At 39.0% G+C, this 14,194-nt stretch overlaps 1 protein-coding gene across 1 annotated transcript in view; it reads right to left on the reverse strand.

Moving 5' to 3' along the window:
• The window catches only part of LOC139727652 (diacylglycerol kinase delta-like), a 262,979-nt gene that overhangs the window by 33,191 nt on the left and 215,594 nt on the right, over positions 1–14,194 (reverse strand). The window lies entirely within an intron of this gene.

Here is a 14,194-nt window from a genome sequence, read left to right on the forward strand (position 1 = left end):
GGCGAAGTGAACACAGTGACCTGTTCCAGGTGTGACAGGGTATAGATCTTCTCATTTCAGTCACTATGAAGTGTGGTTTACAACATCCCTGTATTTACAAAAATTGATTTAAAAACATACACAAAAAAATCCTGAACCACATTTTGGTCAGATGTGACCAAAATGTGTTTTTGGTTAGATGTGTCCAAATCCATAAAACAGGGCACACTGGGGCACTTGTTCCCTTGCAAAACATGATTTATGTCATGACTAGTAATGGGGACGACAATCGCTGTTTGCGCACCTGCTTCCAAGCGATACACTGTCCCCCCAAACAATGCCAGGCATCCAATACTAGAAATCATCGCAGATACACAGAGTTCGATGAACATTCTGACACGCACCTTGATGTGTGAGTCTCTGATGACTCAAACATACCGGGCCATGTTAAAAGGATAATTTTTGATATGTGTACAAGTCACCATATCAAGGAAATAAACATACTATTCTACCTGATAAGACACTTTCATTAACAATGGATGTTCGAGACATCAACATTTTCAGCTGGAGTCTTCCCTGACAAAACGACAGTCAATGGATGCAACTTGGATTCCGTGTATCAAAATGTATTGAAAATATGATAAAAACGTTTACCGAATGTGAATGAAATCTCTCATATATCTGTTTTGTTAACCACTTCACAGATAAATCAGCATTGTAATTATACATTAACTCCTTGCCTACTGAAAGCTTGTGGGTCCTTTAGAAGTGTCTATGAATACTTCAGAATCTTGTACTGCATGGGTTGACATAGTTCTCGCACCCTCCAGATGTGATGTGCAGTCTTATAAACAACATGTTTGAGCCTGTCAGAGTATCACATGCATTCATTTGAACACACTTTCTGGTACCTTCTGGAAAGCTGCCTCACCACTTTCAACACAGAGGATAAAAAGGAAAAATGAAATGGATGTTGACATGCATTCTCTTCTTTTCCACTCCAAGAAAAGTCAAAATGAATGCTCAGTGCAATCTAAAAAAAGATGATTGCTTGGACTACGGGAGCATGAAAGGGTGATCAAATATCAAAGTTCATAAACTACAATTACTGTATTCCCAAGTTGGCTCTCAGAAGATGCTGAATCAAACGGGACAGCTTTGCTTTGTTTGTTTAGTCAGAGGCCTGTAAGTATGGATTCCATTGCCTCAGATTTTGATTTCCTCGATGAAGGCACTCCAGAGAAATGTCGGCAACTGGGAACTACATTATTCACGAGTTGGACGGAAGAGGGTAGCATGATGTGGGACCGGGAGGGAGTTGGTGATGACACCCATCCCCCCCGACCCGCTCCCCAGTCAACACTCCACACCAGTGCTCGGAGCGCATCAGGGCGAGTCATCGCCATGGCGACGGTGATGTTAAACCCACACTCGAGTGGAGCCTTGCAGGGGTGGGAAGTCGAGCCGACGCCGTCACACGCCGGGTCGAGAGGAGAAAGCGATAGCCTCAGCACTTCGCTTGCAAATTGACTTCACGCTTGCGATGGAAATCAGGTGTGAGCAAAATCGAGTGAGTGATGCTGACGATTTAAACCCCCCCCCCCCCACCAACCACCATCACTCTCCTTCCCCATCATGAATGGAATATGCTCCTCCTGACTTCCAGCGCTTCTACCAAATCAAGGATGCTTTTTATCGATACTTTGGCAGCCATTCCCATTAAGGGGATGGTATAGAATTGGCTGAAATAAGGATTCAGCTTTTAACTTTTTTCAGAGATAGATAGAAACCACTTTATCGACTGTTAGAAGAGCATACCATTCGAATAGGAATTCATAGTCTATTTGAGGAAAATCGGTTTTGAAATGGTTGAGATTTCGAAAAAACAATTGCAAGTAAAACAAAGCGATTCTAATAAAAGGTGGGTCCCACCTTTTATTAGTATCAATTTGTTTGGACATCTCAGCCATGTCAAAACCAATTTTCACCAAATAAACATTGAATTCCTCATAGAATTGCATGCTCTCTCTCATTTCGTAAGAGGTTTCTTACTAATCTCACAAAGAAAAGTTGGAAACCTGAAGTCCCATCTCAACTGGAACTATACCATCCCTTTAAACCTTTACACTTTATATACTTGTTGGAACAACCCAACAAAGTTATGGTGGTAAATCACTCACTTCTCCCCAAAACACTCGCGAACATCATTAATAAAAACACGAACCAATCACATTTCCCCACAGTCCAGTAGTCCTTGAGGATGATGGCGAATTTGAAGGGCGTCGTCGTGACTTTGCCGCATGAATGAAGCCTGGCTTGCGGTAATGCAATGCCGTAACAATTTGCTCAACTAATGGCCTCTGTAAGATGCCGTGCAATCAAGTGTACCAACCCGCCTTGCCCAGCAGGCAAATTTCATTAATGAAGCAAATTTACGACCACAGATATGCTCAAAGATTTATACATCACATCAGCATTGCCACGAGCATGCACCTGGACTGGAAGTTGTACTTAACCGAGCATCAGTAGTCCTGTTCATATTTAACATCATCAAACGCATCAAAAGCATCCCTTGACTAGAAGCTTTTTGGATGTTAGTATCCCTGCTTATACTGTATTAAAATGATCATAAACATTATAAGCATCAAAGGTGCATGCAGACCCTTGTTTCAGCAAAATTCATATTGCCAACATCTTAAGGAAAACTTAACCTTATGCTCTCGTGAACTTTCATACAAAGCATAACATTTGACAAACAAAAGCATTTCATTAAGATGGGGCAATACAAAAGAACAAAGGCTCATTTCATCATTAAATTTTAAATGTTTATATAATCAATAAAATGGGGGTACATTGTGACAACACAAGTCAATCAGATGAAATGCTTTGTGTATGTCATCACTTCAAAAGTCTCAAATTGTCTTGTGCCAAAATCTTTCTAACTTTTTTTTTCTGAAAGGAATTCAAAAGAAAGACATAACAGCTTTTGCTTCAACTTAATATACAACTTTAATGATTTGGAAAGAACACTTTTTTTTTTCTTCACAGAAAAATAAAATTGTTCCATCATAGACCAACTACATTGCAAAATATGTATTTCGTAGTATTTTTTATATCTAACTAAAAGACAGTTGAAAAATGAAATCTTAGTGAGTTCTTCACTTAATTTTCTCAAGATTCTAACAAATTGCAGAGTTTTGTGAAATTGTGGGAAACATAAATATTGCATGACTTTTTCATACTTCATCTTTACTTAACAAAATTGCAACAGCTCCATCTCTTTCACTCTGCTTTTGTCAATGAAGTCAACTTGAGCATGATGTGGAAGTTTCCCTTTAAGCATTGCCACAGTAAAACCTCCTGTGACATCCAGTGAGTCAAACTGGCTTTAAAGGGACTGTACAGTACTGGTTGAGACCTAATTTCAGGTTTCTAACATTTTTAGGTGAGATAATAAGAAATCTCATACGAAATATGAAAGAGCATGCAATTCTAGGAGGAATTCAACGTTTATTTGATAAAAATTGGTTTTGAAATGGCTGAGATATCCAAAAAGAGCAATTCTAATAAAGTGTGGGACCCACACTTTGGAACGATCGCTTTGTTTTATTTTGTTTTTGGATGTTTCAATAATTCCAAACCCGATTTTCATCAAATAAACTTTGAAATGCTCTTAAAATGGTATGCTCTGTGCTATATCATAAGTGTTTTCTGGTATCTTGCAAAACTTTAAAAGCCCAAATTCTCATCTCAACCGAAACTGTACTATCCCTTTAACCCTTTCACTCCCGGCAGTGATCCATCTGCATGCACTGTCAATGACACTTTGAGTTGAGTGGGGATGAGTGGATGAAGCTCAAGTTTGCTACATCGCAGCACAAATGAGTGAGTTGATGGGAGATGAACTGGGGATGGGGGGGGGGGGTGGGGGGAGGCGAGGTAGAAAAGGGAAGTGCCTGCAGGGATTGGGTCAAGGGTCGTTCCCCTCCTCTTCCTGCTTCCGCGGAATTCCAGCGATGTCCGGCCACGGTATGCCGCGGGGGGATACCGTCGCATTCCTCTATGATAACAAACCCTTCCAGCCAAAATTTGCCGCAGTTGCGACCCTCTTCCTTTTCTCCTCCCTTCTGTATTTTCTTTCTTCTTCGTATTTTTCGTCCTCTCGGTTCTACGGCAAAATGCTCCCGCGGTGGGACTGTCGGGACGACGACAGCTGATGGTTTGTGTTTACAAGAGACCGAGGGGGAGGGATGTGTTTGCTCTGGACATACTAGAATGACAGCTCACATCAATCTCAACCTACCTACTCTCATCACCACTCTATAATATGGCTGATCATGACTATCAATGACTCATTACCAGCTCGGGCGGTCGGCTGCAAAACGGGGGAAAATGTCTCTCGTTATTTCAGACATCTCCTCTTCGATAAACTTTATTGTTTACCGGGGACGAAAAGAAGGAGGGAAAGAAAAGTTGAGAGAGGTAAAAACACATTCTGACAATTGAGTACATTCACACCACTGCACCCACTGTATGCTAAGCACTTCTGAGACTGTGGAAAGTATACAAAGGCCCTTCTGCTCCAGGCCCCGTACAAATACCATGCAATTTTCAGTGTTAAGGTCTACTATAGTAATATATTCACTTCGTTGCTTCAATATACAAATACCATGATATTCATCACTGGGATGATATTATGCTGTACATAGTGAGCTGCTATATGTTGCATGCTTTGATGCACTCTAGCAATTCTCATAATAACCTACAAATGAGTACTATGACTGCATACCCATTAAATATTTTGTCACCCTCTAAGAATTATTGGCTGGGAACCACAAGGGCTTCAACTCTACAAATCTTGTGTAAGACTATTGCAAGATTATATGAAAAGAAAGATGACAAAAAAGATAACTGTAATAGTGATGATGATGTTGAAGATGACTATAGAAGTAATAATCATAGCACAAGTGATAAAAATATCAAACAAAGGGGAGACTCTTATGATTAAACCCCCTTCTACCAGAGGGCACCACATGCATTATTATCAATTTTAAAGCACTAATACATGAAGAGGTAGGTGGTGGGTAGAACATCTCCATCCTTGGATGTAAGCACTGAGCAAGATTTGAACCCTGAGACCTACTACATAAGACAAGAGTCCAGTGTCCTATGTGCACTAACCACTGTGCCCCCATTCTGCATATCTACCTGTATATATGTATTCCTTCATTAATTCACACACAGAATTTTGGGAATACCTGAACACAACTTGTATCATACTCCCCTTCTCTTTTTCTCTACACTGCTGCAAGCTCAACATTGCCATCTCATTAATACTGTTCAAAGTCTACATAGCCAACACCCACCTGGATTTTTTTCAAGTGGTATAATTCCCTTCTTAAATTTAGTGGAGAGAAAGAATGCAATATAATATTGATCAGCAAATAACACGGCACTACCAACCCATAGCTCTGTATCATTAGCCACAAACTACGTCTGCATGATTTGCATGACAATAGAGCCACCAGCGTGAATTTGGGCTTGACTGCCACGGCTGGCATTCACGGAACAAAAACACTTGTAATCTCCCCCAGATGTGAATAGATTGAATACATGTATGTTCTAATATAGATCCGTTAACAACCATCACTGACAGACAAGGAATACATGTAAGCACGCTTTCAAATGCAGACTACAATAGCTCCCGCAGAATTTAACAGAAGCTCTTAAAATTGAGAATTGACAATATTACAGCAATTGGCTCGATATCACTCACCATTTACAAAAAAAAAAAGTCCTCCTCTGGCGAAACCGAGAGAGTAAAATAACACGGCACACTACCCTCAATTGACTTAACAACACAAGAGTTGAGATGTCATTGCCTAGTGGTGTTGATGGATGAGGGAACTAGCGCTCTATTACATACTGATCAATCTATTTCCCTCCCTACTTTCTTTCTCTCTCTCTCTCTCTCTCTCAAAACTCTCTTTCATTCCTTCTATCAGTCTGAATGTATATATATGTGTGTGCGTATATAGATATATAAATATATGCACATATGTATATATAAATAGATGAAAATATATGTATGAATATACTGTATATATATTTGAAGGGTTTGAATACAAGAATAAGATAGATGTCATTTTCATTTTTTTTTTAAAGTTAGGCCATCAGGTAGAGAAAAACTGCACATATTTTATACAAAGAAATATTTCTAAGATCCTTAATCCTTGTAAAAATTTTCACATATACATGTACTTTGATTATTTTCTTTATTTTTCAGCAGATTTACTCTTGCATATATCTCAAAAGGATAAAAATAGACTTTTATTTTTGCATTCAAAATCTTCTGTCTCTGTCTCTTTCCTGTTTTATCTTTTAACAAAATGTAGGTGTCTTTTTTCTTTCCTTACTCTCAAGCTTTCAAATTATCTTTGTATTTTCCATTCATCTAAATTCTCTCACTCCAAATTTTTATCTAATTTGACATTACCTAAAATGTATTTCCTCTTCATTTTCCCTTCTCCTTCTCCTACCTTTTTACAAACTTTTATAGTAGCCCATCTTTACTTCTTTATCTCTCTTCTTACCTCATGTATACGTGCTTCTGTCTTTTCCAATTCTACCTCTACATCTCTATATTTCTATCTTCTTTTCAAATTGTCCTTTCCTTGATATTTAGCTAACAGCTCTCATTCCTTCTTTTCATCTATCTATCATTCTCTCAAACGCACCCTCTGAAACTCCATCCCCCTCCCGCTATCATTGGCCCGCTTCCTTGCCACCTTCCTGCTCTAAATCTCTCATTTCACTTTCTACACTGTCTCCATGCAGCCCCCCCTCCCCTCCCCCAAGAGTCTTCATCCCTACCTTTCTCTCATATCTTTCCATTTCAATCTTTCTCTCTGCCTTGCAGAGATTCTGAGACAGAAAAACATTGAGGTAGTGGTGGTTGCGATAGTAAAAGTCAGGGGGGGGGGGATCCCCTGCATATAAATGCAACACATTTTGAGAGAGTTTGAGGAGGGCTCTCTCCGCTTCGCACCATACCATCAATCATTTACGGGACAGGGAATCGAAATTCACACGCCACACTCGTATCACAGCTTGAGAGAGCATTGCTGGCCTCGACTTTGCACAACACGTACTCATTGGGCGCACGGGTGAAGAGGCACGTCCATGTTACGACTGGTAAACGAATCTCTCAGGGTCTGATATTTTCCCTGGGACTGGTAGTACTTGTATGTGTACGTTGTAGAATGGAAAAGAGATAGAGAGACAGAAAATGAGAGATGGATAGGAAGAGAGGGGGTCTCAGGAAAGGCAGAAAAGACAAAACACAGCAGGAGTAATCCAAATCACGAGAGAAGGAGAAAGTACACTGGAGAAAGATCAAGAAATGTTGAAGAAAATTCATTAGCAGGGGCAGATTCAGGAATTCCGAAAAAGAGGGGCATTACAAATATTTCCGGTGCCACTTCTGGGTTTCATCAAGCAAAAAAAAAAGAAAAAGGCTTCAGAGCAATTTTCTGCTACCACTACAATCGGCTGACAAAGATGTTTTTTTCAAAAATGAAAGGGGGCGCCAGTGCCCCTTTCACTTTTTTCTTTTCATTTCTTTTGTTTTAACAAAAAATAGGAGGGGGTGCACCTGGGGCACCCCCCTCTGGATCTACCTATGATTAGGGACGCTATAAACAGTAGGGAAGTACACATACCATACAGAAAGATTGGTAGGTACATTAAAGAATGAAGTGAAAGACACACAAATGAAAGAAGATTTTTTTAGTGACAAATACAAAAAGGCAGAAGGCACAGAAAAGAAAAGAAATAAAAAAAGAAAGTGAGAGATTCAATAAAAAGGGAAATCTATAGAAAAGACAGGGTGGAAATAGGACAGGAATAAAATAATGGGCCTGGTGTTGATATAAAAGTAAGCACGTGTAAATGTACACGAATGACAAACAATAAAAGAAAATGAATCAAACCATATCTACCTTCAGTCTCTATTCAACTCACAATAAATGTTATACTTGCCGATGGCTCCACTGCCATAAAACAAATTGGAATCAGATATTAACCGCTTCGGGCACACTTACTATGACCTCGCATTTCAATTCATTCTATCTGATGTTGAAACCTGATAAAGATGATGATGAGAAGCAATGCGTGGGTGGCATTAATTTCAACATGCCACCAATATCATAGATGTACTCCTTTCTTAGTCACATCACGTTCTGCACAACGTGGCACATTAAACCTATCGCAGTGTCTTCGAGAGAATTAACGCAAAAAAATAATGCCTCCAGCAACACTTCGTGGCGGAGGCATAAAAAAAATGGAAATGAAATCGGATCGTGCTCAGACGCACGTGATGCATCTAAACTTTGATCTGCGGTGAGCAAGCAATGTCGAAAAATTATGGAAATGCCTTAAAGCTCTATGATGCTATCACACCATTGTTCGACAGTAACTTGAATTCTGAACGCATTTCCACGCATTGCGCATTGCGACTCCCAGATCTGTCATTGAACGAACTTGTGGATGCGATGGAGGCGCAATTGATGAGCACCAAGGAAAAGTAATCTCGTGAAACTACCCATTCTGGCCTTGTGTGCACTTGTGTGCTGTTGATATTAACGCACGCTTGACCGTGAACATAAGGATAACGAGCCTCGAGTAATGCCCATACTCCTTCACAGTTCTCCCATCACACATCAATCTCCCACTTAATTCTCTCCCACTTCCTCCGGAAACATCCTTCTTTCGACATCACACAGTGGCCGCCAGACCAACTGAAGACTGACAAACGATTCCCCTCTGTGTTTGCAGTGTTTCCATGGCAACCCGCCAGCATGAATCCGCACACGACGTGCAGGATCCGATCGTTGGAATATCATTGAGGAGAAAATTCATTTTCTTGCACTTTCTCCTTCTACGACTGAAAAAAAAAAATGAGTGTAGGTGACTTGAGTCGACACGAAAGTATATCACAGAAAGCAGGCAATTATGGTAGAAAGGGTAAACCTTTTCAACTTGCACTTTGTCTTTTGTTTTTACTTCAAGTGATAAAAACTTTAAACCGTGCAAGAAGAAACTAGCTCTTTAATCAATTTCACATAGGGCATTGTTTCAAACTGAAGATGCATGTAAATCTCACTGCGTGCAGCACAGACATAGTTTTGTTGTGATGTATTTCTCACTCATGGTCCAAATTTTCAGCCTCCACCCCCCATAAACATTGCCAGCAGTCCACACACATTGTTCCAGAGGACAGACAAATATAATACAGTATCCAAGGAGTTTATTACAATAATCAAAAACTAAATGTCCAGTGGGTGAATCAATTTCAAACCTTTACATTTGACATCAATCAAAGTCACTTTTTAACTCGGACATAAAGGAAGTGAAAGCAGCGAGTATTAGCAGAAAACTCTTAGGTAGTTGGAAACAGTTGCAGTGTCACAAGAATTACAATAATGCTGTCACACTTTAGGGTCTCCACTCCAAGAGGGCATTCCTTGCAAACCAAAGTTAAAAAAAAAAATCAACAAAAATCACGGCAAGCTTTCTTTTCCCACCTCAGTTGATGGAGGTGATTTGCAAGCAAGTTTCTAAATAATTCTTGCAATGTGTCAAGCAGGAAGCGCCTCTTTAAAGATTTATAGTTAGACAAATGATAGTCTCTAAAATTAGAAATTTAATGAGCTTTTTAAAAAAAGAAAGGGGCACATATAGTTGAAAGGGAGGTTTAAAGGAAGTAAGAAAAGTGCGCCAAGAGAAAAGTGTGTACATCCCCAAAGTTTCATAGCTGATGGACCGAGGTGCAAAAGACTTTCGTAACAATCTAGTTTTCTCATTAATCTGCGCTGCAGGATTAATTTGTAGACGTCAATAAACATGAGAGGTACCAAGCAGGAAAGTTGATTTGTAATTCTGATATTTCCAGTTTCGGAATAGGCTGGGCTTCTATAAATACGCAAATCTCGCGGGCTTACTGTGAGATCTTAAAAAATGGTCTGATCGTCCTTTAAACCGATACCAAAAGTAACGGTGAAATAAAATTGTATTATCAGTTGTATGGTTTCTGTAAGTAGATTAGTACATGAAACTCTACCTCACTCCTGGGCTGGCAAAGTCCCTTCACTATGTCTCAACTTTTTATTCACTATATCAACGAAAGACCTAATGGAGGAGGTTTATCAATCCTGTGTGTATTGAGGTATCTGCAGGTGTTTCATCACAAAATGGAAAGAAACCCTCTCCGTATGTATATTCCCCCATTTGTGCCGAACATTCGCACTTTGCGAATGAGCAGGTGAGAAAGATGATGTGCCAAAGGTCATGCTTGGTGAGCAGAGGTATTTCACAGGAGGCGAGGATTACCTTACAAACTGTGGACAAAAATCTAATGCTCTTATCAAGTACGAGGACACAGAGCCTCGGGAACTTGAAGAGAACTTTCTGAGAAAGGCGAACTCCAGCAAAAAGGACATGTGTCTCTGAATCTTATGGTTTTTATCTTCTTAAAAATTCACTTCCACAAAAGAAGCCATATCATTTTGGCCTTGGGAACTTGAAGAGAACTTTCTGAGAAAGGTGAAATCCAGCAAAAAGGACATGTGTCTCTGAATCTTATGGTTTTTCCCTCCTTAAAACTTTATTTCCAAGAAAGAAGCCATATCATAAAAGAGAAGACAAAAAAGAAGCAAAAAAAATATGAGATTAAAAAGCATCAGGATGGAGAAAATCATAGAAGAAACAGAATATTAAAAAGAGAAGGGGAGAAAATAGAATGAGTAATCTGGAAAAGAAAACAAAAAGAAAAAAATAGGTTCAGTGAATATGAAAGAAAAAAGTTTGGATACATACGAATACAACAAAGGTGTTGATTAACTGTTTGATATAAGTCTCTGGATAATTGAATAACTTTAATCCAGTGGGTGAAAATTCACAAGGCAGAAATTTGATAACAAGTAGGAGAATGAACAGAAGTTACGACATACATATAAACGGAGAGACGGAAAACAAATAGAAATTGTAGAAAGTTGAAGTGACAACACCCCCAAGCAAAACAAACAAACAAACAAACAACAGCTAAGTGGTGCAATGTCTCTAACTCCCAGCGAATGTCCTAGGATGACATGGTCTCTATCTTTTTAAACTAAAAGGACAGCATTAAATTATGCAAAACGATGGTCCCCACATCCTTCGCAGCCAAGACACAAGATCCTTTCTTGAATACAAAAGAGACCTACATTGTTCTCCACTAAATATCTTAATGCAATCACCAGAGGAACAAGGGAAGGGGGGGGGGTATTACTCTATGGTTAGTCCATTGTTCAAGCTTGCGGACAGCTGCGACTTAAACCTGGTAGTCCTTTGGGGGGGATGAGAAAACCTTAAAGACAATAGACCACAAAATGGATTGGGGGGAGGGAGAAAGAAAAAAATTGATCTCAGAAAATTGAAAAATTCTGAAGTTGACTCCTGGCGAGTGAGCTTCTGACGAGGATGAGATGACCGAAGAAAAGCCGACAGCTGACTCGTGGCTCGCAATCCCCCCTCCCCAACCCCCCCCCCCCCCCCAACTCTTAATTCCACTGTAATGACTGGTAGACACCACCGGAGATGGATTCAGTTCCCAAGAGTCAAATGATGCAGAGGAGTTCATCCTTCAAGCGGGAGACGGAAAAAGGTAGGCATTCTGCATCCATAAAAGACATCCCCCCTTCCGGGCAGAGCTATCATCTTACCGTATCTTTTAGGTCTGCCATTCGACTTCGAAAAAAGGGAAGGAGAAGAATAAAAAAGCCATGATGTTTCGAATGTAGATTTTAATCTCCGACTTTTCTGCAAGCAATGCAGCAAAGTACTACATAATCCCTCCCATCCCCCCAGAAAAATCAAAAGAAGCATAGAAATAAAATTGTTTCCATCTTAAAGCTTGTGCCAAATACTTCATACAACATTCTAACAACAGTTTGCTCCAAGAGCTTGCATCATCATCAAACAAACAAACAAACACACAAACAAACAAATATTACTTCACAGGAGACACAACTTGGAACAACACTGAACAATTTGATTCATCATATCACACTGACTGGTATCTTCATGCACTCTGCCATACATGTATTTGACAGGCTTTTATTGATTCATGTTGTTTCACTTAGATGTAAACTACAAGCCCTTTCTATCTAACTTCATTAAAGCTCAGAGCTGTCTTTCTGACAACAATCACTGCATGAAATTACTGCAAGAAGGTTGCATGTCCTTTAGGCTTGCAAACACTTTGTTTTTCTGGGGGCATCTCAATTTGCAGACAGCACTGGGAACCCAGACTGACTCTTCTCCTGTTACAGATGATGTAAATCTTCCTTAGAATTCTCCAGATGGAGATGGCTGAAGAAATGAGACAATTTTTCATCGTAGGGCACATGTGGCTACCATATGAACAGCCAGATTGCATTTCGTGCTGGAGGAGAATAAAAAGATGAACCCTTTTCTGACTGCAATAACCTCTACGTGACCCACAAGCCTATTCTGACTACAGTGACCTCTATGTGACCCAACCATGCTTTCTTCTGTAGATTTGTCACATGATGTATCTGCGCCCAACATTAATATCAGACGTGATCATGTTTGCTTGCCATGGCAAGGACCCCATATGGATGGCAAGGACCCCATCTGGATGGCAACACCGACAGCAGAGTCAAATAAATTCTATTCAATTGGAGAAATTGATGGCAAGATTTAGGCATCTCCACATACTGCCTCAAGACAATATGATATTGCCCTACCAGTATGAGAAATGAGATATACTGTTATATCCCCTCAGCCAAATCGCACTTTGTTGTGGAACTGTGCTCCAGAACTTTATTGAATGATAATACTACTACTACTACTACTACTACTACTACTACTACTACTACTACTACTACTACTACTACTAATAATAATAATAATAATAATAATAATAATAATAATAATAATAATGATAATAATAATAATAATAATAAGAAGAAGAATAATAATAAGAATATTTTAATAACCATAATCATAATAATAATAATTATAATGATGATGATAATAATTATGATGATAATAATAATGATACATAACATTTATAAAGCGCTTAATATATTTCTAAGCGCTAATAATAATAACAATGATAATAATAATAACAATAATAATAACAATAACAATATTAATAATGTCTTCTTTATCTTTATTATCTTTATCTCATTCTTGAATGGTACATCCTTCTTTGTGGATATCTTAAGGATATTTGGGAGTCAAAGCAGCAAAGAGATATCTACTCAAGATAATTTTTATGCTTAACTGCAACATATATTCATTTTTCTAGCAGATAGAAAGAGCAAAATATTATCTAAAAAAAATGAAAAGTACATATATTCCCTTGACTTATTACTGACACATGTTAAGGGAATATTGCTGCATGTATTCCTGCTTTCTGAAAGGGTTAAGTTAAGCGCTCTTTAGATTTGCTAGAAATATGAAAATATGTTGAATTTTGTTTATACTTTCTTTATATCATTGATATATGGGACATCACAAACTGTAGTAGTCTTGTCATCCAGTGATGGCTGCATCAAAACTTACAAAAATCATAACTTTTGGACATATCATCCAATTTCCCTCAAACTTCCACTGATGTGTTCTACTAATATTGCTGCATTCACTAAATCCACACAGACATTTGGGTGAACTTGTCCTTAGAACACTGCGCGGCCTTCCTCTGGTCATAAAGATTACAGAGTAAATGAGTTATGACGATATCAATTTAGACACCCATTCTAATGAGCATTTCATCAACTGGCATTAGGTTAGGGCACATTAGCCAGCATAAATTGGCAATGATACCACAGGCCGCCTAAGTGACTTTCTTTCCTGATCTTTTTGATGGCTCAGCCTCCATATGGAGGCTCCTTTTCTCCTTTATATAAAGAAGATAAGGAGCAAGAAAGGAAGAGAGGGAAAAGGAAGAGAGGGAGAGAAGAAGAGATGAAGGAAGTTGAAGGAAAAGAAAAAGGAAAAGATATTAAGACAAGAGAGTGAGAGAAAAAAAATGAGTATGAAAGAGGAAGACAGAAAGATGAAGAGAGAGAGAGAGAAGAGAGAGGAGAGAGAGAGGGAGAGGAAAGAGATAAGAGTAATACTGTAATATGCATCTAAGTATGCCACTTAT

This window comes from Diadema antillarum, unplaced genomic scaffold (genome assembly GCF_040938485.1).
Source record: "Diadema antillarum isolate AM-2024a unplaced genomic scaffold, OU_Dant_1.0 seq00000139_RagTag, whole genome shotgun sequence".
In the NCBI taxonomy this organism is placed as follows: Eukaryota; Metazoa; Echinodermata; class Echinoidea; order Diadematoida; family Diadematidae; genus Diadema; species Diadema antillarum.